This window comes from Phoca vitulina, unplaced genomic scaffold (assembly GCF_004348235.1).
Source record: "Phoca vitulina isolate PV1807 unplaced genomic scaffold, GSC_HSeal_1.0 scaffold65, whole genome shotgun sequence".
Lineage (NCBI taxonomy): Eukaryota > Metazoa > Chordata > Mammalia > Carnivora > Phocidae > Phoca > Phoca vitulina.
The window spans coordinates 6,470,212-6,493,400 of NW_022589768.1; the positions used below are offsets into that span (position 1 = coordinate 6,470,212).

The following is a 23,189-nucleotide window of genomic DNA, read 5'->3' on the forward strand; positions in this document are numbered from 1 at the left end:
GCCCCACCACCTAAGCCAGTCAAACCGGCAGCGGACAAACACCCAGGACGCTGCTGTTCATTAATATGGATTTTCAAGGCCCCAAACAAGGTCCAGCAGGAGTTCCAAAGTCTCTCTGACACGAAGCTGGTAACACGCTCTTTCCCGTCCCCTTTGTTGGAAAGACAACCGAGAAACGCAGCAGGTGGTTTTACAGGTTTCCTTGTTGGTCAAGAATTGAAATTTTATGGAATTAAAAAAAGAAGTCCCTCCCACCATCCCCACTTCCTCTCATTACTTCCTAACATAAGGGGAAGTGAAGAGGAGAAACAAACAAAAAAAAGTCTGGGCCATACATACCTATGTCCCTTCTTCCTCTCTACTGCAAATATTGACTGTCCTTGAAGAGTTGTAGAGCTGGGCCACTCGGGTCAGATCTCCTATTCAAATTAACCTAAAAGCTGAAAAGATTGGATGGTCACGTTCCATTGGATGAGAAAGAAGCAATTTAATTAAACTAACAGTACGGTCTAAGTCGCTCTTCATTTCAAGTCTTTGGGGAGAGAGACCATTTCTTTCGTTGATATGAGTGCCACACTCTTGGCCGCTTGGCCATCTGAACAAACCTGCTGGGGGACGTCTTTGTGGAGCCACAAACTCACAGGCTCTTTGGTTTCCAGGACGAGTTATCTGCTGCCTTCAGAACTCTGGCTAAAGCAAACCCATACGGCTTTCACGCTTTATCTTAGAAAGTCCTATCTTCACCAACGCCTGAGAGTTATCATCTGGGCGACCGAGGAGATCACTTATTAGCAAGGCCTGAGGTCAAGACAGCAGTGGGTTGACGCATCCCTTGTGTCCCAAACACCGAGCAGTGACAGATGAAATGTGAGCTGAGAGAGAGAAGCCTGTGAGCATGGATGGGCTTGGAAGCCCAGCACCGGGAGCAGAAGAACGCTGAAGGCACGGAGTGGGAAGTCACACCGCCTGCCAGGGGTCTGGGTCAGGGCTGGGGGCCGGGGGCTGGGCGTGCCAGGAGCTAAAAGTGCTCTCTGTGAGTGGGGACCCAGAGCCGGGCCCACCGTGCTGTAAATGCATGGCTTCCAAAGCAGAAAACAGAAAGGGGTGGGGGTGGAGGGGACAGCTGGTATTTATATAGCGCTACCTATATGCACCAAGCCCTGTCTGGGCTACTTTACCTCTGCCATCCTTACTGCACCCTGTGGAGCCGGTACTGGTCTTATCCCCATTTCACAGACGAGGAAACTGAGGCATAGGAAATTTGAGTGACTTGCCCAAGGCCACCCAGCTAGTAGGTAGAGAAACCAGGATTCCTATCTGGCTCCGGAAGCCCTCCTCTTCACCACCACGCTGTGCTATTTGTAAGGAGGAAAAGTAAAGAGAGAGAGAGAAAGAGACAAAAGCAGGCAAGAAAGAAAACCGAAGGGACAGAAGAGACAGAGGAGACACCAGCGGCTTGCCCAAAGTCACACAGCAGTGAGAGCGGAGCTGGGATCCGAGCCCAGGGTTCTCTGATTCCATCACATCAAAATGACTTCAAAAGGAAATGAAAGCCACTTGAAGGGGAGACTCAATTAACCTTCAGAGGAGTCTTGCTCAACCTCAAATTTTTATTATTTCTTCATATTCTGAGACAAATTAGCCACAGAGGACCAGGCTTTGTTGAGGTGGGGACCAAAGAGCAAAGTCTCCAGCCACATCACAAGGCACTTGACCTTTCCCAGGCTCGGCTGCCAACTGGAAAACAAGGATGGAACAGACCAAAGATCCTAAATCAGCAGCCCATGGGATTGCATTGTGTTCGACTAGCATTTTAAAAAATTAAGTTCATTAGCCACCAAGTTATAAACACCAGGGGACTTAAAAATCTGGATTTCTGGTTCCTCTTGGGAAAAAAAAAAAATAGAAGATTTGGCAACACTGAGCTTGTGTTCTCACCTGAGAACAAGATATGGAGCTGAAAGGCAGCTGCCCCCTCCAGACAGGGCCTGCGATCTCTGTGCTGCCACAGTCCCCACCACTCCCTATCGTGGCCCCCAACACTGGACCCCCCCCACCCCCCGCTTAATCATTCATGGTGCTGGAGTGGTTCCTGTGGCCATCCGAATACGGGACCCTTGGAGAAACCTGTGTTAAGATCCCTCTGGCCCTGGATAAGTCTGTGCTGACTGAATATTCAAAACATACACTCATCAGTATATGTATAAATAATAAATTCACAGAAAAAATTATAGAAAGACAGAGTGGTACATAAGATGTGATGTGTTTTGTTGTTATTCACACGGATGTTTATCTATCTTGACTTTCTCCACAAACTATTTGAGGAGGTTTCAACAAAATGCTGAATGGAAATGCATGTAGAACAACCCAGAAATGTGGCAGACGGCTGACTGCTTCCCAAAAGTCTCTCCTTCTCCCTAGTAACAGAGACCTGTAAAATGAGCCTGCCTCACTGGAAAAAACTGTAGATCCCAGCTGCCCTTGCAGGTAGGTGAGTCCATGTGACTAAATTCTAACCAATTCTGAAGGTGCTGGTCTGATTTCTCTGAAGCCTCCTTAAAAGGCAGGAGGTTAACTCTTCTTCCACCCTTTTCCCTTCATGTATTCCAGGAATGCAGACGATGTGACTGCAACCCCAGCAGCCATCTTGGGCCATGAAGTGACCTTAAGGTTGCTCTAGGAGCCACATTAAGAGGATGGCAGAGTAGAAAGACAGAAGCCTGGGGTCCCTGATGATTTCATCGGGCCACCATGTCAGACCTAGACTGCCTACCTCCAGGTTCTTTTATGGGAGAGAATAATCCCTCGCATGTTTAAGCCATTGTTACTTCTAGACTTTTCTAGTCTGCAATTTTTTAAAAAGATATTATTTATTTATTTATTTGAGAGAGAGAGAGAGCGTGCAAGTGGGGAGAGGAGCAGAGGAAGAGGGACAAGCAGACTCTGCGCTGAGTGTGGAGCCCAATGTGGGGCTTGACCCCCAGATCACAACCCAAACCGAAACCAAGAGATGGATGCTTAACTGACTGAGCCACCCAGGCGCCCCTAGTCTGCAATTTCTAAAAACACAGAAGGAAATACTATATACTCAAATCTTTCTGGATGCTACAATCACTGGGTCATTAGAGTATAGGTAATTTTTCCTTTTTTCTCTTTTCCAAAATTCATAATAATAATATCGTTCTCAGAAAAAAGCCTTAAGATAGCAACTAATAAAATCTAAGAAGGGGGGCGCCTGGGTGGCTCAGTCGGTTAAGTGGCTGCCTTTGGCTCAGGTCATGATCCCAGGGTCCTGGGATTGAGCCCCGCATCGGGCTCCCTGCTCAGGGGGGAGCCTGCTACTCCCTCTGCATGCTCCTCCCCCTGCTTGTGCTCTCTCTCTCTCTCTCTGTCAGATAAAAAAATAAAATCTTAAAAAAAAAATCTAAGAAGGTATTACGAACATCTAGACAAGAAAAACGCCTCTGTCAACACACACAACAATTACGGATGTGAGTAAGCCTAGAACGGACCTGAACTTTCTGACTACAAGAGCAAAGAGGGGAAACCCAGTCAAACCCCTGGTTCTCCAAAGTGGAAAGAAAGGTACTGTGATTGTGCTCTTATCCCACAAAGCAAGACAGATAAGAAGGGGAAGCAGGGCTTTTCTGACACAGAATCACTAAAAAAACAAAAACAAAAACAAAAACCTCTGCGGGACTTTATATAAGGGGACCTTGAGCGACGTGATAGGCAATGTCCTCCTACAACGTTTTTTAACAGCAAATGCAGTAGAAAATTAATTTCCTCAAGCCTCAAAAAACACCAAGAGTTTTGAATGGAATTCGGTTCAGTGAAGGCAATCCTATGAGAGATTTGTAATTATTATGGTCCAAAGATGCACCCTTGATCCAAGGCTTGAACCAGAAGTCCCAAGAAGCAGGGCAGTTCTACCACATGTCCCCAGGGCTACGTCCCTTGAACTTCCGTGGCTCAAGGACCCAGCAACCTACCGTGTGCCTAGCACTACACTGAACATTGCGTTGGACCACAATGAAGTAGAATTCTCATTTTACCTAGGGAGAAAAGAAGTTAACCTTTTTAAAAATTTTTATTTTAATTTCAGTATAGTTAACATACAGTGTAATATTAGTTTCAGGTGTACAGTATAGTGATTCAACACTTCCATACAACACCTGGTGCTCATCACGACAAGTGCCCTCCTTCGTCCCCATCCCCTATTTCACCCATCCAGCCGCCCACCTCCCTGCTGGTCACCATCAGTGTGGTCTCCACAGTTAAGAGTCTGTTTCTTGGTTTGTCTCTCTCTCTTTTTTTCTCCTTTGTTCATTTGTTTTGTTTCTTAAATTCCACATGAGCGAAGTCATATGGTATTTGTGTTTCTCTGACTGACCTTTCGCTTAGCATAATACTCTCTAGCTCCCTCCATGTTGTTGCAAGTGGCCAGGGTTCATTCTTTTTGATGGCTGAGTAATATTTCAGTGTGTGTGTGTGTGTGTGTGTGTGTGTGTGTGTGTGTGTGTGTGTGTATGTATACCACATGTTCTTTATCCATTCATCTACTGGTGGACATTTGGGCTGTTTCCGTATCTTGGCTATTATAAATAATGCTGCAGTAAACAAAGGGGTGCATGTATCCCTTTGAATTAGTATTTTTGTATTTTGGGGGTACATACTCAGTAGTGTGATTACTGGATCATAGGGTAGTTCCATTTTTAACTTTTTGTGGAACCTCCATACTGTTTTCCAGAGTGGCTCCACCAGTTTGCATTCCCACCAGCAGTGCATGAGGGTTTGAAAAGAAGTTTATCTTAAGGCTCTCTATACTTCAGAAACTTGGGGACAAGAATATATTCGTCTAGGAAAAAATTAAGCAGGGAAAGACTCATGGAGCAGCTAGATCTACAACTATAGATAGACTCCTATAGTATAGGATCTACAATCCTATACTTGAGTATAGGATTTAGAAGAAGCATGTATAAGTGTGAAAGAGAGTGTGTGCATGTGCACTTACAGTTTATATCAATTATATATAAATACATATTTAATACACATATTAAATCCATATATATACGTGTGTGTGTGTGTGCGTGCGTGTATAAAACCAGGCATTAATGAATTGGCGATTTCAGAACAAAACCCTTGACATTCATTTTAATTTATCTTGCAGCACTTGATTTTATGGGGTTCTCTCTTCCCAAGTTTGACCTGCCACAAAATATTAATATTCTGAACTTGTTCCAGACATAACAAAGTAAGCTGCCATTGTACTATTTCATATGCCCCCTCTCCCTTTTCTGGGCAGGCAAAATCCGGTTAATAGGAACATCAGGCAGCCCAGGTGGGGAAAAGAAGGCACACAGAACAGCAGGGGGGCTGGGTGTGTGCAAGACAGAAAGGAAGCATCGCCCCACCCCCACCCCACCTCCTCGAAAGGAAGAGCTAGGGCTGGGCTCACTGCACACCAGAGAGCCACACCTCCCCTTCTCCCACCGGTCATTTTATGAGTGCATTTACTCATAAAATGCTGTAATTGATAGTTAAAATTCTGTCTGTCGGCTCTACATTAACGGGGGCCCCTAAGGTGCAAAGGGCCACGAAATGCCCACCCGTGTAGGAACTTTCAGTAGTGCCTCAGTCTCTAGGATGTGCTTGACTAGTCTTTCCACCAGCGCGAGGGCCCAGGCTTCTCACTGCTCTCCCATGGCTAAGGGTGTTATTTTGAGATGGAAACACAGATGCAGGGAGAGGTGGGGCCCCTGGGCTGGGAGAAGCTCCAGCCTTGGGGTTCTGAGACCTGGGTCCTCGCGTCTGCTCTGCTCCTTCCTAGCCAGTGACCTTGAGTAAGTCACTTAACCCTAAGGACCTCATCCGTAAAATGAGAGGATTAGGTTAGAAGCAGATGATGGCAAAGGTCTCCTACGGCTCGAAATTTCTGAGATTCTAGGGATAGAATTGCAGTCCTTGGCTAAATAGCACAGGAAAATCTCTCTCTGCTCTGTAACAAGAGACAGCCCCCGCCTCCCAGCTTACTCTGTGGACCATTAACAACAAAACTCCCAAGAACGACACCCCTCATGACCTTTGTTCTTCCTTCAAGTAAGTTAAACAGTTATACATTTTCAGCCGTGCCATTTATGCCCATGATTCTGTCATATTCCTTCCACCTGCATGGGTGAGCGATGATTTCAGCCTCAGAATATTAATGTTCACTGACGATACAAAACTTACAGTGAGGAAAGAAAGAAAAAACCAAGCAGAGACCTCAAACGTGGAAAATTCATTACATGGTGTGTGGGATGCAGAGTGTCCCCCGCCCCCCCAAATTCACGTCTGTCTGGGACCTGTGAATGTGACCTCCTTTGGAAATCAGTCCTTGGCAGATGTAATTAAGTTAAGACGGGGTCACACTGTTTAGAGTCGGCCCTAACCCCAGGACTGGTGTCCTTGTAAGGGCCGGGAAGTTTAGACACAGAGACACAGACATGCAGGGAAGACCTTTTAAAGGTGGAAGTGGAGACTGGAGCGGAGCATCACCGAGACAAGGAATGCCAAGCATTGCCAGCAACCAAGAGAAATTAGGAACAAAGGCCCGGAACAGACTGTCCCTCCGAGCCCTGGGGAAGGAACCCACCTTGATGATACCTTGATTTCAGGCTTGCTCAGAACTGTGACAGAATATGCCCCAATGACCTCTCATGACTCCGTAATTTCCCACCTCTGTCCTTCCAGGCTGAAGAGACCCTCTGCCACGTCCTCTTGAAAGGTTCCTTGTTACCCAGACAAGCTCCAGCCAATTCAGACCCAAAGCAGCTAACTGACATGAACACTCACAGGCTACTTATTAACACAATACAAATGGGATTTTGTGCACAAATATTTATTGGCTTGGCTTCTTTGCCTCTGTGACTTAGCTGTCAGACCACCCTTTCCTCTCCTAGTACCAGTGACTTATGGAAACCCTGAGACAGAGACATCTGGGGAGGGGGTGTCTCCTTCCCTTGCAACCCAAGAGGACCTGACGAATAAGCTCCGCTACTTCTGTGGGTCCCACGGTAAATACCTCGTAAGGAAAACCAAACCGAACCAAACTCCTAAAGAATTTCTCTCTTCCTATTCCACTCTGGTGTGGATGGGGATTTCATTTAGGTCCAGGCCCTGCACTGAGTTGGCCCAGTATCAGATCCTGGCCCCACCAGTTACGGAGCTTGTCCTTGGGCCTCATCCGAACGTGCTGATACAGAGATGGGATTTTATAACACTCCTCAGATACGGTAAGTGCCCCCAAGTATTAGCTGTACCATCACCACTACTAAGCTGTCCTCCAGTTTTCCTTAGTGAACTCCCCCATCTGGCAGAAGTTAGCCCAAAAGAGATTCTTTCCTACCTGACACAGAGGTACTATGAGGGGTTACTGCACCAACAACAAGTAACTGGCTGGCTGACTGGGTGGGCCTCCTCTAACAAGTCTGCAATTACCCCCAGGACACACTCTTCTTGATTCTTCTACCGGGGAACCATGTTGAACTTAGTGAATCACTGGATAGTAAGTGTTCTTCACCAAGTTGTGTTAACAGTTCCGAGATGTGTTCTTGTTTCTGTGCTAAAAGGGGTTCCAGCTGTGCACAGCCCGGAGCCCTCTCTCTAATGCTGGGGCCGGGGGGGGAGTCCCTCCTTTCCCACCGAAGGGCTGTCCCCTCACCCCACCCCCTTCCTGCAGGTAAAACTACTCTTTTTTTTTTTTAAACAGGTAAACCTACTCTTGCCTGGCTTGGATCTGCTGCCACACCTCTTCAGGGGCCTGAAATAAGACCCCAGGCCAGCACTGGAAGCCTCGGACAGGCTCCGCTCCTCACAACGGCCCCGTGAGTAGTGTCAGGAGAAGGACAGCGGAAGGCCACAGCACACTGCCGACGAAAACCTCACGTCACCCCAATCCGTTAGCTTTGTTGGTGGCAGCTTAGGAAAAAAACGCCGTCGACCCTAGATGGAGGCAACATGACATCTTTGAGGAGAAGGCCGGGAGGAAGAGGGCCAGTCTCTCCCTCACTTTACCTGCCATTTCCCTAAAGAAGTCACAGCAGTTAGAGAAGAGAGAAAAAATAAAATAAAATAAAAATGAAAAGCAACTCCCTAGCAGGAGAGAAACAAGCGCAGAGCAGATGCTAAGAGAAAGCCCAGCCATGCCCTCACGGCCACGGGGCCGGGACGAGACAGAGGCATGGCCGGAAGGCGCCAAGGGACATCCTGGGCTACCCAGAACCGTGCCCTTCCGACAGCTGGGCTGCCTCAGGCCCTGTTCTCGCTCACAGTGAGCTCTCAGTGCCCCGGGTGAGCCCCTCTGCCGGCAGCTCACAGAACCATCTCGGCATGTGCAAGCTGTGCCAGGCCTGCCTGTTCTCCCCAGGAGGGTTCTGTTGGAGGAGTCCCCAGGGTGACCGCCTCAAGCCCGAAGTGATGGGGGGGCCCTGGCAATGACGGGGCCAATCCTGTTTCCAACAGACGCCACGAGAAGTTTATTTATTTCTGAATATCGAGCACTGCGGACCTCGACTAGATCTCCTTCAGCAAATCAGACTGGGTGGCCACCGGCACGCGGTGTGATGGCACCGGGGAAGGGGTCGAGGGGAGGGAGACGAGAAGGCCCCTTGGTGATCTAGCACAGCAGCTCTTACAAATCAGGTGCTACAAAATGAAGGGACTGTCCAAAGTCACACACAATTTGGTAAAGAGAAGGGGAGGAATCTGCAGATAATTATATACATGTATGCTCACTTTGTTCTCAGTTGCAGCCACAATTCAGGCCTTGAGATCGCCTCTTCGTGTGTTAGCTGTTTAATTTAACCATAGTCTTCCACAAAATCATAGGGTCGCATACTCAACCTGCTGAAATTTCGGAAAATGTCCTACAAGTTCCTAGTAAGAGGAAAGTTACCCTATGCGAGCAAATGTAAACCTCACATTTAAATGTCAGGAATGGCTACTAACCCACGAGTTTTCCCAAAAGAAAATCACTAACCTAAAAATAGCTGGAGATTGAGTCACAGTTAAGCACGCACATTTAACTGAGCACTTTTACAGGCCCTGACTCAGACACAGAAAGGAGGCTGGCCTCTGCCCTTAGCGAGCAGCCCTGCTGGAACAGTGCTGGGCTTCCCACTGGACACAAAGGGGTAAATAAAGCACTTAGGAAAGTCACCAGCAAAATTGTTTTCTCTACCACAGAGAAGCCATTCAATCCTTACCTGAGAACAAGCAAAAAAATCATAAGCCGGGTGTTTCCTTTATGGAGAGCCTAGAATTTTCTAAAAGGACAGGCACTTTAATGAAGATATTTGATCGCTGTACACATTGTGTTAAAACGGCTATACTGTAGGGCGCCTGGGTGGCTCGGTGGGTTAAGCGTCTGACTCTAGATCTCAGTTCAGGTCTTGATCTCAGGGTCATGAGTTAAAAAACAAAACAAGGGGCGCCTGGGTGGCTCAGTCGGTTAAGCGGCTGCCTTCGGCTCGGGTCACGATCCTGGAGTCCCGGGATCGAGTCCCGCATCGCGCTCCCTGCTCAGTGGGGAGTCTGCTTCTCCCTCTGACCCTCCCCTCTCATGCTCTCTGTCTCATTCTCTCTCTCAAATAAATAAATAAAATCTTTAAAAAAAAAACAAAAAACAAAACAAAACAAAAAAAACAAAAAACAAAACAAAAAAAAACCTTACAGTGTAAGTAAATTCTGTAATATCAAAAGCAAATCTCAGTTTGCCAGAACCCAAGAAACCTAAGTGCCCAGTTTCCTGGAATTTTTAAGAGAAGGGTACAATCGAAGAGAAGAGCCTCTCCAGATTTACTGCACAAAAGAAATTTCCTGAGCATGTCCTGGGAACAGTACAGCTCCCGCCCAGTCTTCTAGGTCTGCAAACAAACTACCAGAAGGAGACTGGAGGAAATGGCGGGAGGGCAAGACCTAGTTCGTGCCTGGCACAGCCCTTGACACTGAAGAGGGAAGTTTCACCCAGAGCTAAAACAGGACACTTACAAGCTACCCTCAGAGAGAAAATAAAAGTAACTGGGAATCCCCATTTCTGAGCACTCTGGTTTCCCAAGACCCCCGGGGCCAAAGCAGAGCATGGCTACGTGGCTAAGACACAGAGGGCACGCCCCACAATGAAAGCATCACACACGCAGCCCACGGTACCTCTGGCATTGGCCCTTCATCACGCAGTGTCAAGAAGTAGGCGTGTGCAATGAATCATGGAACACTATATCTAAAACTAATGATGTAATGTATGGGGATTAACATAACAATAAAGAAATTAAAAAAAAAAAAAAAGAAGTAGACGTGTGAGAAGACCTGACCAGCAGGTCAAGCCCTCTGCCCCGCCCCAAGGGAGAAAGACTTTGCCCGCTGGGCTAGCTCACCAGCCCTCCAGCTCCTCTGGGATCTGGGGCTCTCTGATGATGAATTCTGTCAGTTGTGGGGGCAAGAGCTCCTCTCGGGGCTCAGCCACCAGACCCTTCAACCCAGGCCTAGAAAGCAGGAAAGGTTCTGGGCTCTTTGCCCTTCCAAGACCAAGAAGGTTCTGGAGTCAAGGGTACACAATGTGCATGGCATTTTAAGGCATGCTTTACTTATTTCTGTCTTATAAGTACCTCGGACGCTGTGAGTAGAAACAGGACCTCATGCCAGCTTAGGGCAGCAGGCTTAAAGGTCACATGGATTCCACGTGACAAATGCCCAGGTCTTAGAAGATAAACTCCACTGGTTAAATGCTAATATGAAGGACGGACTCACACTCAGGCCCATGGGCTAAAAATGAAAGAAAGGATATTGTGAGATAATCACCACCTGGGGGTACTAAACAAGCCAGCCCCAACCTCCATGGAGGCTCTACCTAGCGTCTGCCATCAGTCCTGCTCTTTCTGGGCACTCAACGGAGCCTCGTCCCCAGCCTCTAGGTCACCACCACCATTCTGGCTGTGAGAAGAGGGAAGGGATCCCATTTGTGTCTCCACACCAGTGGCTTCCAGGGGCATCTGGAGTTATTCTCTCCTCTAAACATGCTGTGCTGTGCAACTCTGGGCAGATCACTTGCCTTCTCTGGGGATTTTGGAGTTTACCCTAGGAGCCCATGTGCTATAATCAAACAACAGATTTTAGAATCGGAGGACCTGGGTTTGAGTTCAGATTCTGCCAAATGACTTTGGGCGACCCTGGGTGAATTATCTAAGTTTTATGAAAGTTTGCTTTTTCTTCTGTGAAATAGGAGGGGGGTGGGGGTTTACAAACATTACAGGTTATTAAGGGGAAGTAATTAATGAAATTATGTAGGTTAAAAAAAAAGCTTTATGGTTATAAAATACCCACAGATATACTCAAGATTAAAGTTTGTAAAATGCCTTCAGCTTTTTAGAGGAAAGCTGCCTTATTAAATATTTCAAGATTATAAAAATGTTAGTTTTAAAGCAATAGCTAGGGACTTTAAACACATGAAGAGCTGGAATTGGTCCCCCAGGCTGTCCTGAGTTTGGCTTTATCAGATCCTTCACTGATGACACTGAAATAGCTAGAAAAATAAAAATTCAAAAGCTCTAAGACAGAAAGGGTTGATATATCTTGAGGTCTCTGCTAAATAGATTGCTTTTTGAAGTGAACAGACAGAAGTGGGTTCACACCCTCAAATGTTCTGTCTCCTCATTCATCCAACACAAACATCTCACTGTTGTTCCAGGCCTCTCCCAGTCTTGCCTCCTCCTTGGGAAGCAAGCTTTCTCAGCCTTTTTTAAGGCCCAAGGGCAAGTCCCAACTGCTACTCCTTATCCCAGCGGTCTCCCCCTCTGGTTTTTGTCTGTATCAGCCTGTGTTTTACTTGTATCAGCCATGCATCTGCTTGGAGTCCACCTCAGTCTACCTCCACCCAACGCCACAGGAGAAATCTCTACAACCCTGCGTACCATAAGGCAGGTGGGTCTCAGCCACTAGCTCACTTTATGGAGGTTCCTCCTCCCCTGGGCTTCCCCCATGCACACGTGTCTCCTGAGAGGAGGAACTAGCCATCAGGGAAGATTCTTACATCAGAAATGAGGGAACTGCTTCTCCATAACTGGTAAAGAGAGTGATCCCGTTTCTCAAAAATTGATTTACCTGTATAAATTGGAAGCACCCTCATGGATAAAGCAGTGGTTTGTTAAGTAAAGAGGACAGAACTGCCCCCCCCCCAAAAAAGTGTGTCAATACCACAGGGCTGAGGAGGATGTTATGCAAATCCACACCCCTCTTCTGACCTTCCACCCTGCTCCCCAAGGGTACCAAAGGCATTAGCTTCATTCTAATTGGGAAATAGTACAACCCCATGCATATTTTAAGTACAGAATCCTAAAGTGCCAACTACGAATACTAGAGGAATTCAAACAAAGGAAGCAGAAGGAAGGAGGTGGGCTCGGATAGCTAGGGACCCAGGGGAAGAGATGGGACAGGAGAGAAGGTGAGAAGCAGGGTTGGGGTGCAGACATCAGGCTGGGCTCCCAGGCTGAGCTAGCCAAGGCCCAAGAATGCTGGAGAGTCAGGAGACAGGCAGACAGGGCAAGAGGGACTGGTTTGGGAGCAGAGGGAGTGAGTCATCGTGGAATGAAGCGTTAGGGCTTTACTTACGATGAGAAGATAGCGCACGCCTGCATGGCCGTGGCCGTGCGTGCGGCGCATGCACACTGAGGGTCTGGGTGCATGTGGCAGGAGGTGTGAGAAGCCTTTATTTGTAACCCATGGGACGTTGGATGAGCGTTGTCATTTGCCATTTGAATATCACTGCAAGCCCTCAATGGCATCCAAATCGTTTTTCTTTTTTTAACTATAGTTAACACAAAATGTTACCATGCAAATAGTTTTGTACGACCTGCTGAACTATACAGGAATCTTCATTTTGGGGGTCCATCCCCTTAAGGCCCTAAAAATCATACCATTTCCCATCTTTGCATTTTGCAAACACCCTTTCATAACTAAAAAATTTCATAACTAGCCTCATCTCTCCATAAAAGTAATGATTCCTATTCCTTTTGTCTCCGTTGGGGATTCTGGTCCATGCCCTTCTAATTCAATCCTCGTGTAAATTCTACACAAGTTTAAATGTAATGGTGTTGAGCACGCAGTGGGGCGCTCTGCACATATTTATTGGCCGAGTCCGTGGGAAGGCCTAACGCATCACCATTCTGATTCCTTGAGCAGAATTTTCTCACGAGGAGATTATTACATTAGGCTGAAAGGTACAGGTCTTTGTGAGTACCAGCCACACTACGGTGGAGCAAAAGAAAAAGCTCAGTGTGACCTGGGCTGTCAGCAGCTTTTGGATATTTTAAAGACCATCTTGGAGTTCAGGCAAATAATTATCCATCTAAATCAAAGTTTCCCCCTTTCCGTCACTCAGAGAAGCTACTGTGTGATACCATATTTCTTTTACCGATTCCCCTTGTTTGTCTAAAGCATATCTTAGCAGGTCCAAAGAGCTATAAATTAATCTACTTCAAAAACTGCTCACACATAAAGAAAGAGAATTCAAAGCCCAAACAGGCTGTTTTAGGTAGCAGAAGGAAGGAAAGGCACCCAAAGAAAAGGTAGACAGAAAGCTACCCATTGATTGTTGGCAATCAGCTAAATACCGAAATACCACTACAAGACTCAAATTTCTGCTAACTTCCTCCAAAACAACCAATGCAACAAAACTGTCTATGGTATTTTCCAACACACATGAGCTTATGACATAATCCAGAAAATATAAATTTGAATACAATTAATCCTAGGTTAACCTAGATTGAAATGTTGGTGGATTTTTTTTTTTTTAAGATTTTATTTATTTATTTGAGAGAGAGAGAGAGAGAGCACAAGCAGGGGGAGCAGCAGAGGGAGAGAGAAGCAGTCTCCCCACTGAGCAGGAAGCTTGATGCGGGACTCGATCCCAGGACCGTGGGATCATGACCTGAGCCGAAGGCAGACGCTTAACCCACTGAGCCACCCAGGCGGCCCGAAATGTTGGTGGAATTGTAACATAGGGATCCTTCCTGGCATCTAAGGAAAATGGAAAAATCCCTCCTCAAATATCTATGGTATCTGAAACAAGTCTGTGTAAATAGGTCAGAACAAATGTTGTTGCAAAGATTTCTACTTCATCGAGATGCTTTCTGTGGGTGTGCATGATGTCGGGGTAGTGAGGCCACTCACAACAGGGTAGAGGGATTCACAGGCTTTGGGGACAGACGGTCCTGGCCTGAAGGGCAACTGTCCCATTTACTGACGGTGTGACTCTGGGCAAGCCTCTTAATCTCTCTGCACCTCAGTTTCCTTACCCATGAAATGGGGGTAACAGGAATGTCTTGCTATTACAATAAAAATTAAAAACGCAAACACACTGATAACTTGGCAGTGGTGTCCTCACCAGAGAAGGCAGAGAAGGGGCTGGCTTTATCCAACAAGGCTGGAGAATCGCAGTCCAGAGCCACATGTTCGGGGCGTCAAGCCTGGTTAGTCCAGCTCGCAGACTTGCCTGTGAGTGATCACGACCAATCCAACCTAACCATCTCCTCCGGGGGGACGAGTGAGTCCCACGTGTACACACTCCTGTCCCCATTCCAGACCATGAGCCTCTCGTCAGCCACCCAGAGAAAAGATTAAATTTGCAAACCATAGGTTAGGATTTGAAGACCCTCACCTCGGGACCCACTAGTAGCTCTGGCTGGTGCTATGACGTCACTGTATCTTGAAAATGAAGGGGCAGGGGCGCCTGGGTGGCTCAGTTGGTTAAGCGACTGCCTTAGGCTCAGGTCATGATCCTGGAGTCCCTGGATCGAGTCCCGCATCAGGCTCCCTGCTTGGCAGGGAGCCTGCTTCTCCCTCTGACCCTCCCCCCTCTCATGTGCTCTCTCTCTCTCTCTCATTCTGTCTCAAATAAATAAATAAAATCTTTAAAAAAAAATATTAAAAAAAAAAAAAAGAAAATGAAGGGGCAGAACAAGGTGATAGGAAAAATGCCTATTTGTGTAACCCTACAGTTTATCAGATGCTTGTCATTTAAATACATTACCTCAGTTATTCCTCAAACATGTCACGAAATGCCCTGAAGTTGACAGTAGAGACGATTATATAATGTACTGTTTACAAAGTGCATCCTCAGACATTACCTCATTTAGTATTCGCAATAGTTCTGTGAGTTATTATTAATGCATGCAAGGAAACTGAGGCCCAGGGTGGGTGCCAGTCCGTGGGTAAGGCTCTAGGAATACAAAGAGAGAGGCGAGGCACCTATCCATCTCAGAGACCCTTCGTGGAGCTGGGTGGATCCTGACTACCCAGCCCCATCGATGGATGCTCTCTGAGACCTCTCCCATTCAAAGAGAGCCTTAAGAAAAAAATCTGCATTCCTCTTAGAAGCTCCTTGGTGGCAAAGATAATATTTCTCTGGCAACATCCAGCTTTCTATGTAGAGTCAATAAATAGACTGATGAGTGATACTAATGATAGACCCGAGAAAGGGGCTGTGTTTTCCAAATTGGGGAAAATATCCTTCGCTATAAGCTACTTGGCATTTCCCATCATCTTACTGTTTAGAAGGGCACATTTTTCAATGTCATTGACAAGAGAGGGTGACTGCTTTATTTACATGATCAGAATAGAGAAGAGCATGGCAGCCAAGGTATCTGGAAGCTGAGAAGCTAAAGTCCACGGTGGGAACACAGTTCAGGCCACACAGGGAGCAGCTGTGAGGACCTGGAAGCTCAGCAGGCATGGATGGATAGTGGCCTCGGGGCCAAGCATGGGCCAGTGGTGGGGAAGAGGGTGTGCAGGCCCCACGGAAGGGCTGGACGGCAGAGGCCCAGCAGAGAGAGGGCTTGATAAATATTTGCTGAACAAATGAAAGCCTCCAGTACAATCACGCGCTCCTAAGAATACTAGGTTTCCCTCAATTTTTAGTGAGAATAATGTCATAATTAGATACCTGAGAGTGTTAATAGGATGAAGCACAATGCATGTGGAAATTTGCTAAAACACATCATTCCACATTAAGCGAACAAAGCAAGGATGAAGACAACATGCACAAAATACTGCCAGTCATGTAAAAAAGAAAGAGGAGTGCCTGGGTGGCTCAGTTGGTTGAGTGTCCGACTCCTGATTTTGGCTCAGGTCATGATCTCAGGGTCATAAGATCGAGCCCCTCGTCGGGTACAGAGCCTGCTTGGGATTCTCTCTCTCCCTCTCCCTCTGCCCCTTCCCTGCCTGCTAGCACTCTCTCTCTCAAAGTAATAATAATAATAATAATAATAATAATAATAATAATAATAATATAACCTTCAAAAAAAGAAAAGCATTTCTGACATTTCAAAACAATTGGAAATTTGAACAGATAGTTCAAATTTGATTAGATAGTTATAGTAAAGAATCACTGTTACTTTTTAAAGTGTAAGAATAGTATTATAATCATGTTTAATAAAGGGATCCTTATTTTTAGGTGGTATCATGGAAATATTTACAGATACAACATGACGTTTGGGATCTACTTCCAAATTAATATGGGCTAGGGAGTGGCTAGGAGAACAGAGGAGTCAGGAGGGGTCATAAGCTGATCACCGTTGAAACAGGTGATGGGTACACAGGGGTTCACTATATGATTCTATTTCTGTATATCTTTCAAATTCCCATAACCAAAGCTAATGAATGAATGAATGATTACTTAGCCACATTACAAATAGTCTCCCATAGTCCCTGAGGTTCAAGTGCACACCCAACTTCAGCGATAGTCAAGACTCCTTTGTCCTTGGGACGATTATGGTAAATAATAGTCACTCACGGCAAAGAGTCGCAGGTTGCTCCCACTACAGCGTGCAGGTCATGCAAATCTCAATGGAAAATGAACTCCAAAGTTAACTCCAAAATTAAACAAGCCAAAAGAACGAAAGAAATTACTTTTGGAGGGCCCCCTTCTATTAGCGTAGACACTTAGCGTCAGCCGCATGTACAAACAGGCTCTTGTTAAGGCAGGACACCAATGATGCAAACTAACTGTTCATTTCAACTCAATATTTCCAAAGTGCTCAGCACACAGAAAGGAGCTGCGCATGACACAAATATGACTGGAAACCTCTGCTCCACAGAGCTTAGGGTTCTGACACTGGGGTTTTTTAAACTCAGGTGCTAAATGGCCCCCTATGAGGGGAAAAAAAAAAAATAGTCCTGCCAGATCCCCTGAGGGCTTTTAATACAATTCTTAAATTTGAGTTACTTCTATTCAATTATGATTTATTATACTATTTCTTAAAATGTACAAACATAAAACTCGGTATAAATTTCTTTCTGCACTTTTACTATGATGGGGACCAAGACAAATGTACGAAAAAATACAAATAATATTATTCAAACAGTAAAGGTCAGATTAACTACATTAATATAAGGAGGCTGATGCCATTTTTAAAAAACTTTTTAAGTTTCTTTGTTTTTAAGTAATCTCTACACCCCATGTGGGGCTCAAACTCACGACTCCGAGATCGAGAAGCGCAAGCTCTTCCACTGAACCAGCCAGGGGACCCTGACGCCATTTTTCAGACCTGAAATCCCGCAACCATGGCACCGTGTTCCTTCCCCGTCCTGGGCAGGTCCTGTGGCTAAGCACCAGGCACCGTGTGACAACTGCATTCTCGGGTCCCCTCCTCTCTGCTGGGAGCCCTGCTGCACCCTTCATCGGCACAGGGCTCTGCGCTATCCCTTGGCCGCCCCTGATGCTACCCATCTTCTCCACGCTAAGTCCTTCTGTACTTTTCTCTGTAGCAGTTTACCTGGCTCCAGCTCATGAGAAATTCACACACAAATGGGGGGCATGGAGGCCGTGTGGCTGGACCGAGATATAATGAGGTTATCCCAATGATCTAGGACAGGCTTTTGAAATATTTCCAATTATTGTTAACATGAAAACCAAAAAGTCTGAATGTTCTTAATTTAAGGAGGACCCAAGGAATCTCTAGGAAATATCCTTGACTTGGGATGGAATGGCACGGTGCTACTGGAATAGAGCAAAAAGTGCCATGGGGATGCAGATGAGAAGTCACAATCTATCTCAGAAATAATACGAGGCACCACCTGACATAGTAAATTGAGAGTTTAATAAGTTTAAGCATATGCTTCAAAAGACCGACGTGTAAATACACTGGAGGGTCTCAATTCCAATGAGTGGCTGGGGTCCCATCCCAGCCTCCCCCTCTCCTTGTCCTTAAGAACCACAGCATGACACCTTGGACATGAACAAATCAAGACCCCCGGTGCTTTGGCTCATATCGCTCTAAGGTGCTGCGACTACGGATCAACACTGTGTGGTCCATATCACCTGAAAACACTGGACACAAACCCACACCAGACCATGCTGCAACTAGGCCAGCTGGGCTGCATGAATGGCCTGGGGTCCCAGCAAGAGACCAGCTGGCACTGGTTAAGGAAACCGGAAAAGTAGAAACCTGCTTCGGCGCCTGGGTGGCTCAGATGGTTAAGCGTCTGCCTTCGGCTCAGGTCATGATCCCAGGGTCCTGGGATCGAGTCCCGCATCGGGCTCCCTGCTAGGCGGGGAGCCTGCTTCTCCCTCTGCCTCTGCCTCTCTTTCTCTCTCTCTCTCTCTCTGACTCTCATGAATAAATAAATAAAACATTTAAAAAAAAAAAAAGAAACCTCCTTGAACAGAATCCTCTTCTTCAGCACCCCAGCCCCCACCTCCCCCCCAGCCCCCCGCCTACCCCACAACGCCATGATTCCATCTCCACCAGCTCAACCTTTTGACCAATCTAAATCTGTTCTGTTTAGAAGGTTGCTCTTTATCCTGGGACACTGACCTTCCCACATTTTTGGTGTTAAAATATCTTTTCTCGACAGATGGCAACAACAGGGGCGGCTGGCTAGCTCAGTCGGTGGAGCGTGCGACTCTTGATCTCGAGGTCGTGAGTTCGAGCTCCACATTGGGCCCAGGACTTACTTAAAAATAAACAAACAAGGGGCGCCTGGGTGGCTCAGTCGGTTAAGCATCTGACTCTTGATTTCAGCTCAGGTCACGATCTCAGGGTCGTGAGATCCAGCCCCACATCAGGCTCCGTGCTCAGCACAGAGTCTGCTTGTCCCTCCCTCTCTTGCTCCTCTCTCTCTAAAATAAATAAAATCTTACAAAAATAAACAAACAAATAAATAAAAAGATGGCAACAGAGGAGGTGACAGGGCTTTTTTATTTCCTTCTCTGAAAAGATGAACATTTGGCAATCCTATGTTGGACTTCCTGCTTTGTTTTTTATGCTCTGACATGACTAAGGGAATAGTACATGAATAGATGTTTGGACTGATTGTGCACAAATGGGGCGATTTTCAACGCTTCTCTCTTTTACCCCCGGGAGACTGGAAAAGGCAAAACTGATAAGGCCACCTCCCTCTCCTATCACATAGCACAGTATCTAGGGTACAACTGACAAACTGGTTGATAATGTGGACACCCAGCACTGAGCAAAGATCAGAAACCAATGACTCCAGATTAGACTGGCGGACTAAGACCTTAGCGGTTCAGTTCAGTTTGAAGGTGACTCTAAATTAAACTCGGAGGTAAATGAAAGCACGATGAAGATTAAGGCACATTTGAAGAAAAGAGGGAAACAGAACAACAGGCCAGATCTGGGAGCCACAGAAGACCACGGGCCGTGTTTAATTCCGTGCGGTTATATAACACATAAGTGCAGCCATAGAAAATTCAAGTATGAAGAACCCCGAAACTCTTCTTCGAGTCACCGTCAGAGAAAGTTTGGCCAGGCCATATCAGGTTCAGACCTTGGAAATGGTTAAAATGGTTTAGAGAATTTGGGAAACACTCCTGAGAACAACCAAAATTACATTCCCAAATGTTGGTTTAGGAAAGATGCTTCACAGAGTTGCAGGCGGGAGAGCTGGTCTTTCCTGGAGAAAAGAGGGGGGGCACTGAACAAAGCCACCCAAACAGGAAGGCCGGTGGTGAGGTGCGGGGTTCCTTCCGGATGCTCTGGGGCGAGGACCAACAGAGCCAGTGCCACGGTGCAGAAGCCAGGTTTGGATGTGACAGAGGTGCTGAAATGTGTATCAGGAAGGCCAGAAGCCTTCTCGAGACCAGAGAAAACACAGCAAGCTTTCCCCGGAAATTCCAGCACATTCTGCGCAGAGGGCAAGGTGAAGGGCCCAAGGTCCACTGCTCCTCATTCTCCAATGCTCCCATTCTCCCTCCCTAGGATGACCTTTAAGAGCAGTGCTCCACCTCACCTGGCCTCTTCTCAGGCTTAGAGTGATGGGATGTAGAGAAGAAACATAGTTGCCCCTAAATATCCACAAAATGCTTTAGGATCTCCACGTGAGGCTGCTGCCTAAGTAAGACTGGTTCTTAGCATCCTTAGAAACGGAAAGGAGACATCTAAAATAGACCACCTTCATAAAAAATGACACCAGAGCTCTCTTTCCATACTGCCAAGAAATATTAAGTGAAAAAAAAAGCAAGGTTCCAAATAGCATGTATAGTATGCTACCATGTGTGGGAAAGGGAAGGGGATAATCGTGATGAATTTGCTAATGGCTGTATATAATGTCCTGGCTGTGCGTGGAACACCCCTGGAGGAGAAGAAATCAGTATCACTGGTCGTCTCTTAAGGAAACAGAAGTAGGTAGCAGGAGTCAGGGGAGGACAGAGATGTGTTTACTGTCTCGCCTTTTGTGCCTTTCGAACGTTTTCATTCATCATACAAATGCATTACCCATTTTTTAAAATTTGAATTAAAAACATTAAAAATGTGTTCAATGTAAAGGAAACGCAAAACAGTCCTTACGCAGCAAACGGAACACACAGCTGTTTTCCTGGTGCACACCAGATGCTCTGTTTGTTGAACTTAATGAACATCTACTTAAAGGCAACAAAAGAAAATCAGAAACAGGGCAAACCCAAGGTATCGATGTTCCAGTTCTCTAGTAAGCGCTTCACCTGTCTGCTACTTCACTATTACAAAAGATGGGAAAAGGAGGCCTTGCAAATGGGGTCTAGTGCCCAAGCTTCATGGATAACGACAGGCCCGATCACCTGTCCACACCAGCCATTTTATAAAAAGAAAACGTTTAATCCCAAAAACATGATGCCCTGGAACAAAGACAACAAAAATAAATATGCAGATATGAAAAATGATCCTTCGTGGAGATGATGTCAGCATGCACACAGTGTCGACACAAAAATAGCAGCACAGGGGTTAAAAATGTCCATGCATGGACAAAGAGATTGGAACATGGAAAGCTGCTATATGCAATTCTCAAGCCAGACCACATCCAGAGGCAGCCTGAACCCCTAGGGCTCTGTTCCTGGGGACAGTTTAGTCCAAAATGGAACAGGAAGGCTTCAACACCCCATGCTCGAGTCATCCACACTCTCAAATTGGTCAAGGAGTAATCAAAACCCACACTGCAATAAACACCAGGATACTGCTAGCAGAAGATCATAGCAGAAATTCTGCCACACGAAATTCTATTACTTTGGAAGTCTCCCTGCTAGGGTTTTTCAAAGAATCGGGATTTAGGCAAAAAATAAGACAGATGCCACCCCTGTCTCCCACAGGACCAAAGAAAACTATCTTGTGTTCTGGGCAGAGGGGAACCACTACACTCTTTGTGGGCTCTGTTGGAGATGACCAGGAGAAAGGTTTAAGTGGAAGAATTAAGGAATAACAGCAAACGAGAAGCCTTTCGCCAAGATGTTATGGAGAAGAAAGCGAGGTAGAGAGAAAGGGGCCCATATTAACACACAAAGAAACTAAAACAATTATTCTAAGATGGCTGAGCTCTATAGAATGTCCGGAAACAAAACCCCAAAACTCAGAATCAACTCTTAAGAAGGTGCCAGGGGCGCCTGGGTGGCTCAGTTGGTTAAGCGACCACCTTCGGCTCAGGTCATGATCCTGGAGTCCCGGGATCGAGTCCCACATCAGGCTCCCTGCTCAGCAGGGAGTCTGCTTCTCCCTCTGACCCTCCCCCCTCTCATGTGCTCTCTCTCTCTCTCATCCTCTCTCTTTCAAATATATAAATAAAATCTTTAAAAAAAAAAAAGAAAAAGAAGGTGCCAATCAATGAATCTGATAATCTTTGGTACATCCTAGAAAACTCACAAAAACAGAGAAGGGAAAGCCAAAGGTGACCGGATTCCTGCCGGCAAATAAAGGTGACAGGTATCTTCCAATTCAAAGGGAACTGGCTGGTAAACCAAGAGAAGGTGTTTATCAAAACCGTGAAGACAATAAAGGAAACGAAGCTGAACAGAAGAAAGAGAAGAAAGGGAACTTTTCCAACTACAGGGAGAGGAAAAGCTGTTCCGTTGTACTTGCCATCCCGTTTATTTCAAGCTCGAGAAGAGAAGAGAAAACCCAGTGAAGCTACATTACCAGCAGAAATCAGTCACACACTTGTGTTCCTGCCAGGGAACGCAGCGCTGCTGGTGCTCCCCCTGCTTGAATGACTAAGTAACTTGCTTAAATGCATTTGACACACGATCCTTGAACTTCCAAAAAGCACTTAATACAGTGGCTCATGAAATCTTAATCTAAAAATGTTCATCCATTTATAATCAAGCTGCATCACACTGACAAATGGGCAGGAGGGCCAAACAGAGGGAACTAATATTTGGAAGGATGCTGTGAAGACTGGTATTATCAGGGACTTTGTTTATCACTTTGAAGGATTTCTTTCCGTCTTTTTAAAGAGAATAAGAGAGATTTGTCGCCTAAAAGCAGTGTAATTACAAGTAGAGGACTAACAGAGAAAATGAATGATATGATTTTTTAAAAAATGCAGTGTGACTTAGAAAAAACCCCACAGACGTTTATGCGACAATGAAATCTGGAATATGGTTAATGAATTGGGGGCAGGAGACAGGAAAAAAAATTAGTTCCTGATAGAAAATACTGCGTGGTAGATATGGAAAAAAAAAAGGCATAAAAAGGCAACAGAACATCGTATTTCGCAAATCGATAGTGGTTACTATGTGCCAGGCACCGTTCTAAATGCTTCAGATATAGTAACTCATGTAATCCTCAAAACAACCTTCCAATCTAAGTACCATCATTATTCCTGTTTGACAGATGAGCAAACAGATGCATGGAGAGGTTAGCTAACTTGCCCAAGGTTACAGCTTGTAAGAAGTA

General features: G+C 46.0%; 1 protein-coding gene across 2 annotated transcripts in view; it reads right to left on the minus strand.

Annotated features, from left to right (window-relative positions):
• ABHD2 (abhydrolase domain containing 2, acylglycerol lipase) overlaps positions 1–23,189 on the minus strand; it is a 97,159-nt gene that overhangs the window by 72,219 nt on the left and 1,751 nt on the right. The window contains exon 2 of one of the 2 annotated variants that reach the window (XM_032391838.1): positions 340–440. The exons of the other annotated variant lie outside the window; for it this stretch is intronic. The gene's annotated coding sequence lies outside the window, so the exon portion shown is untranslated. The remainder of the gene's footprint in view (positions 1–339; positions 441–23,189) is intronic. 2 annotated transcript variants of the gene reach the window in all.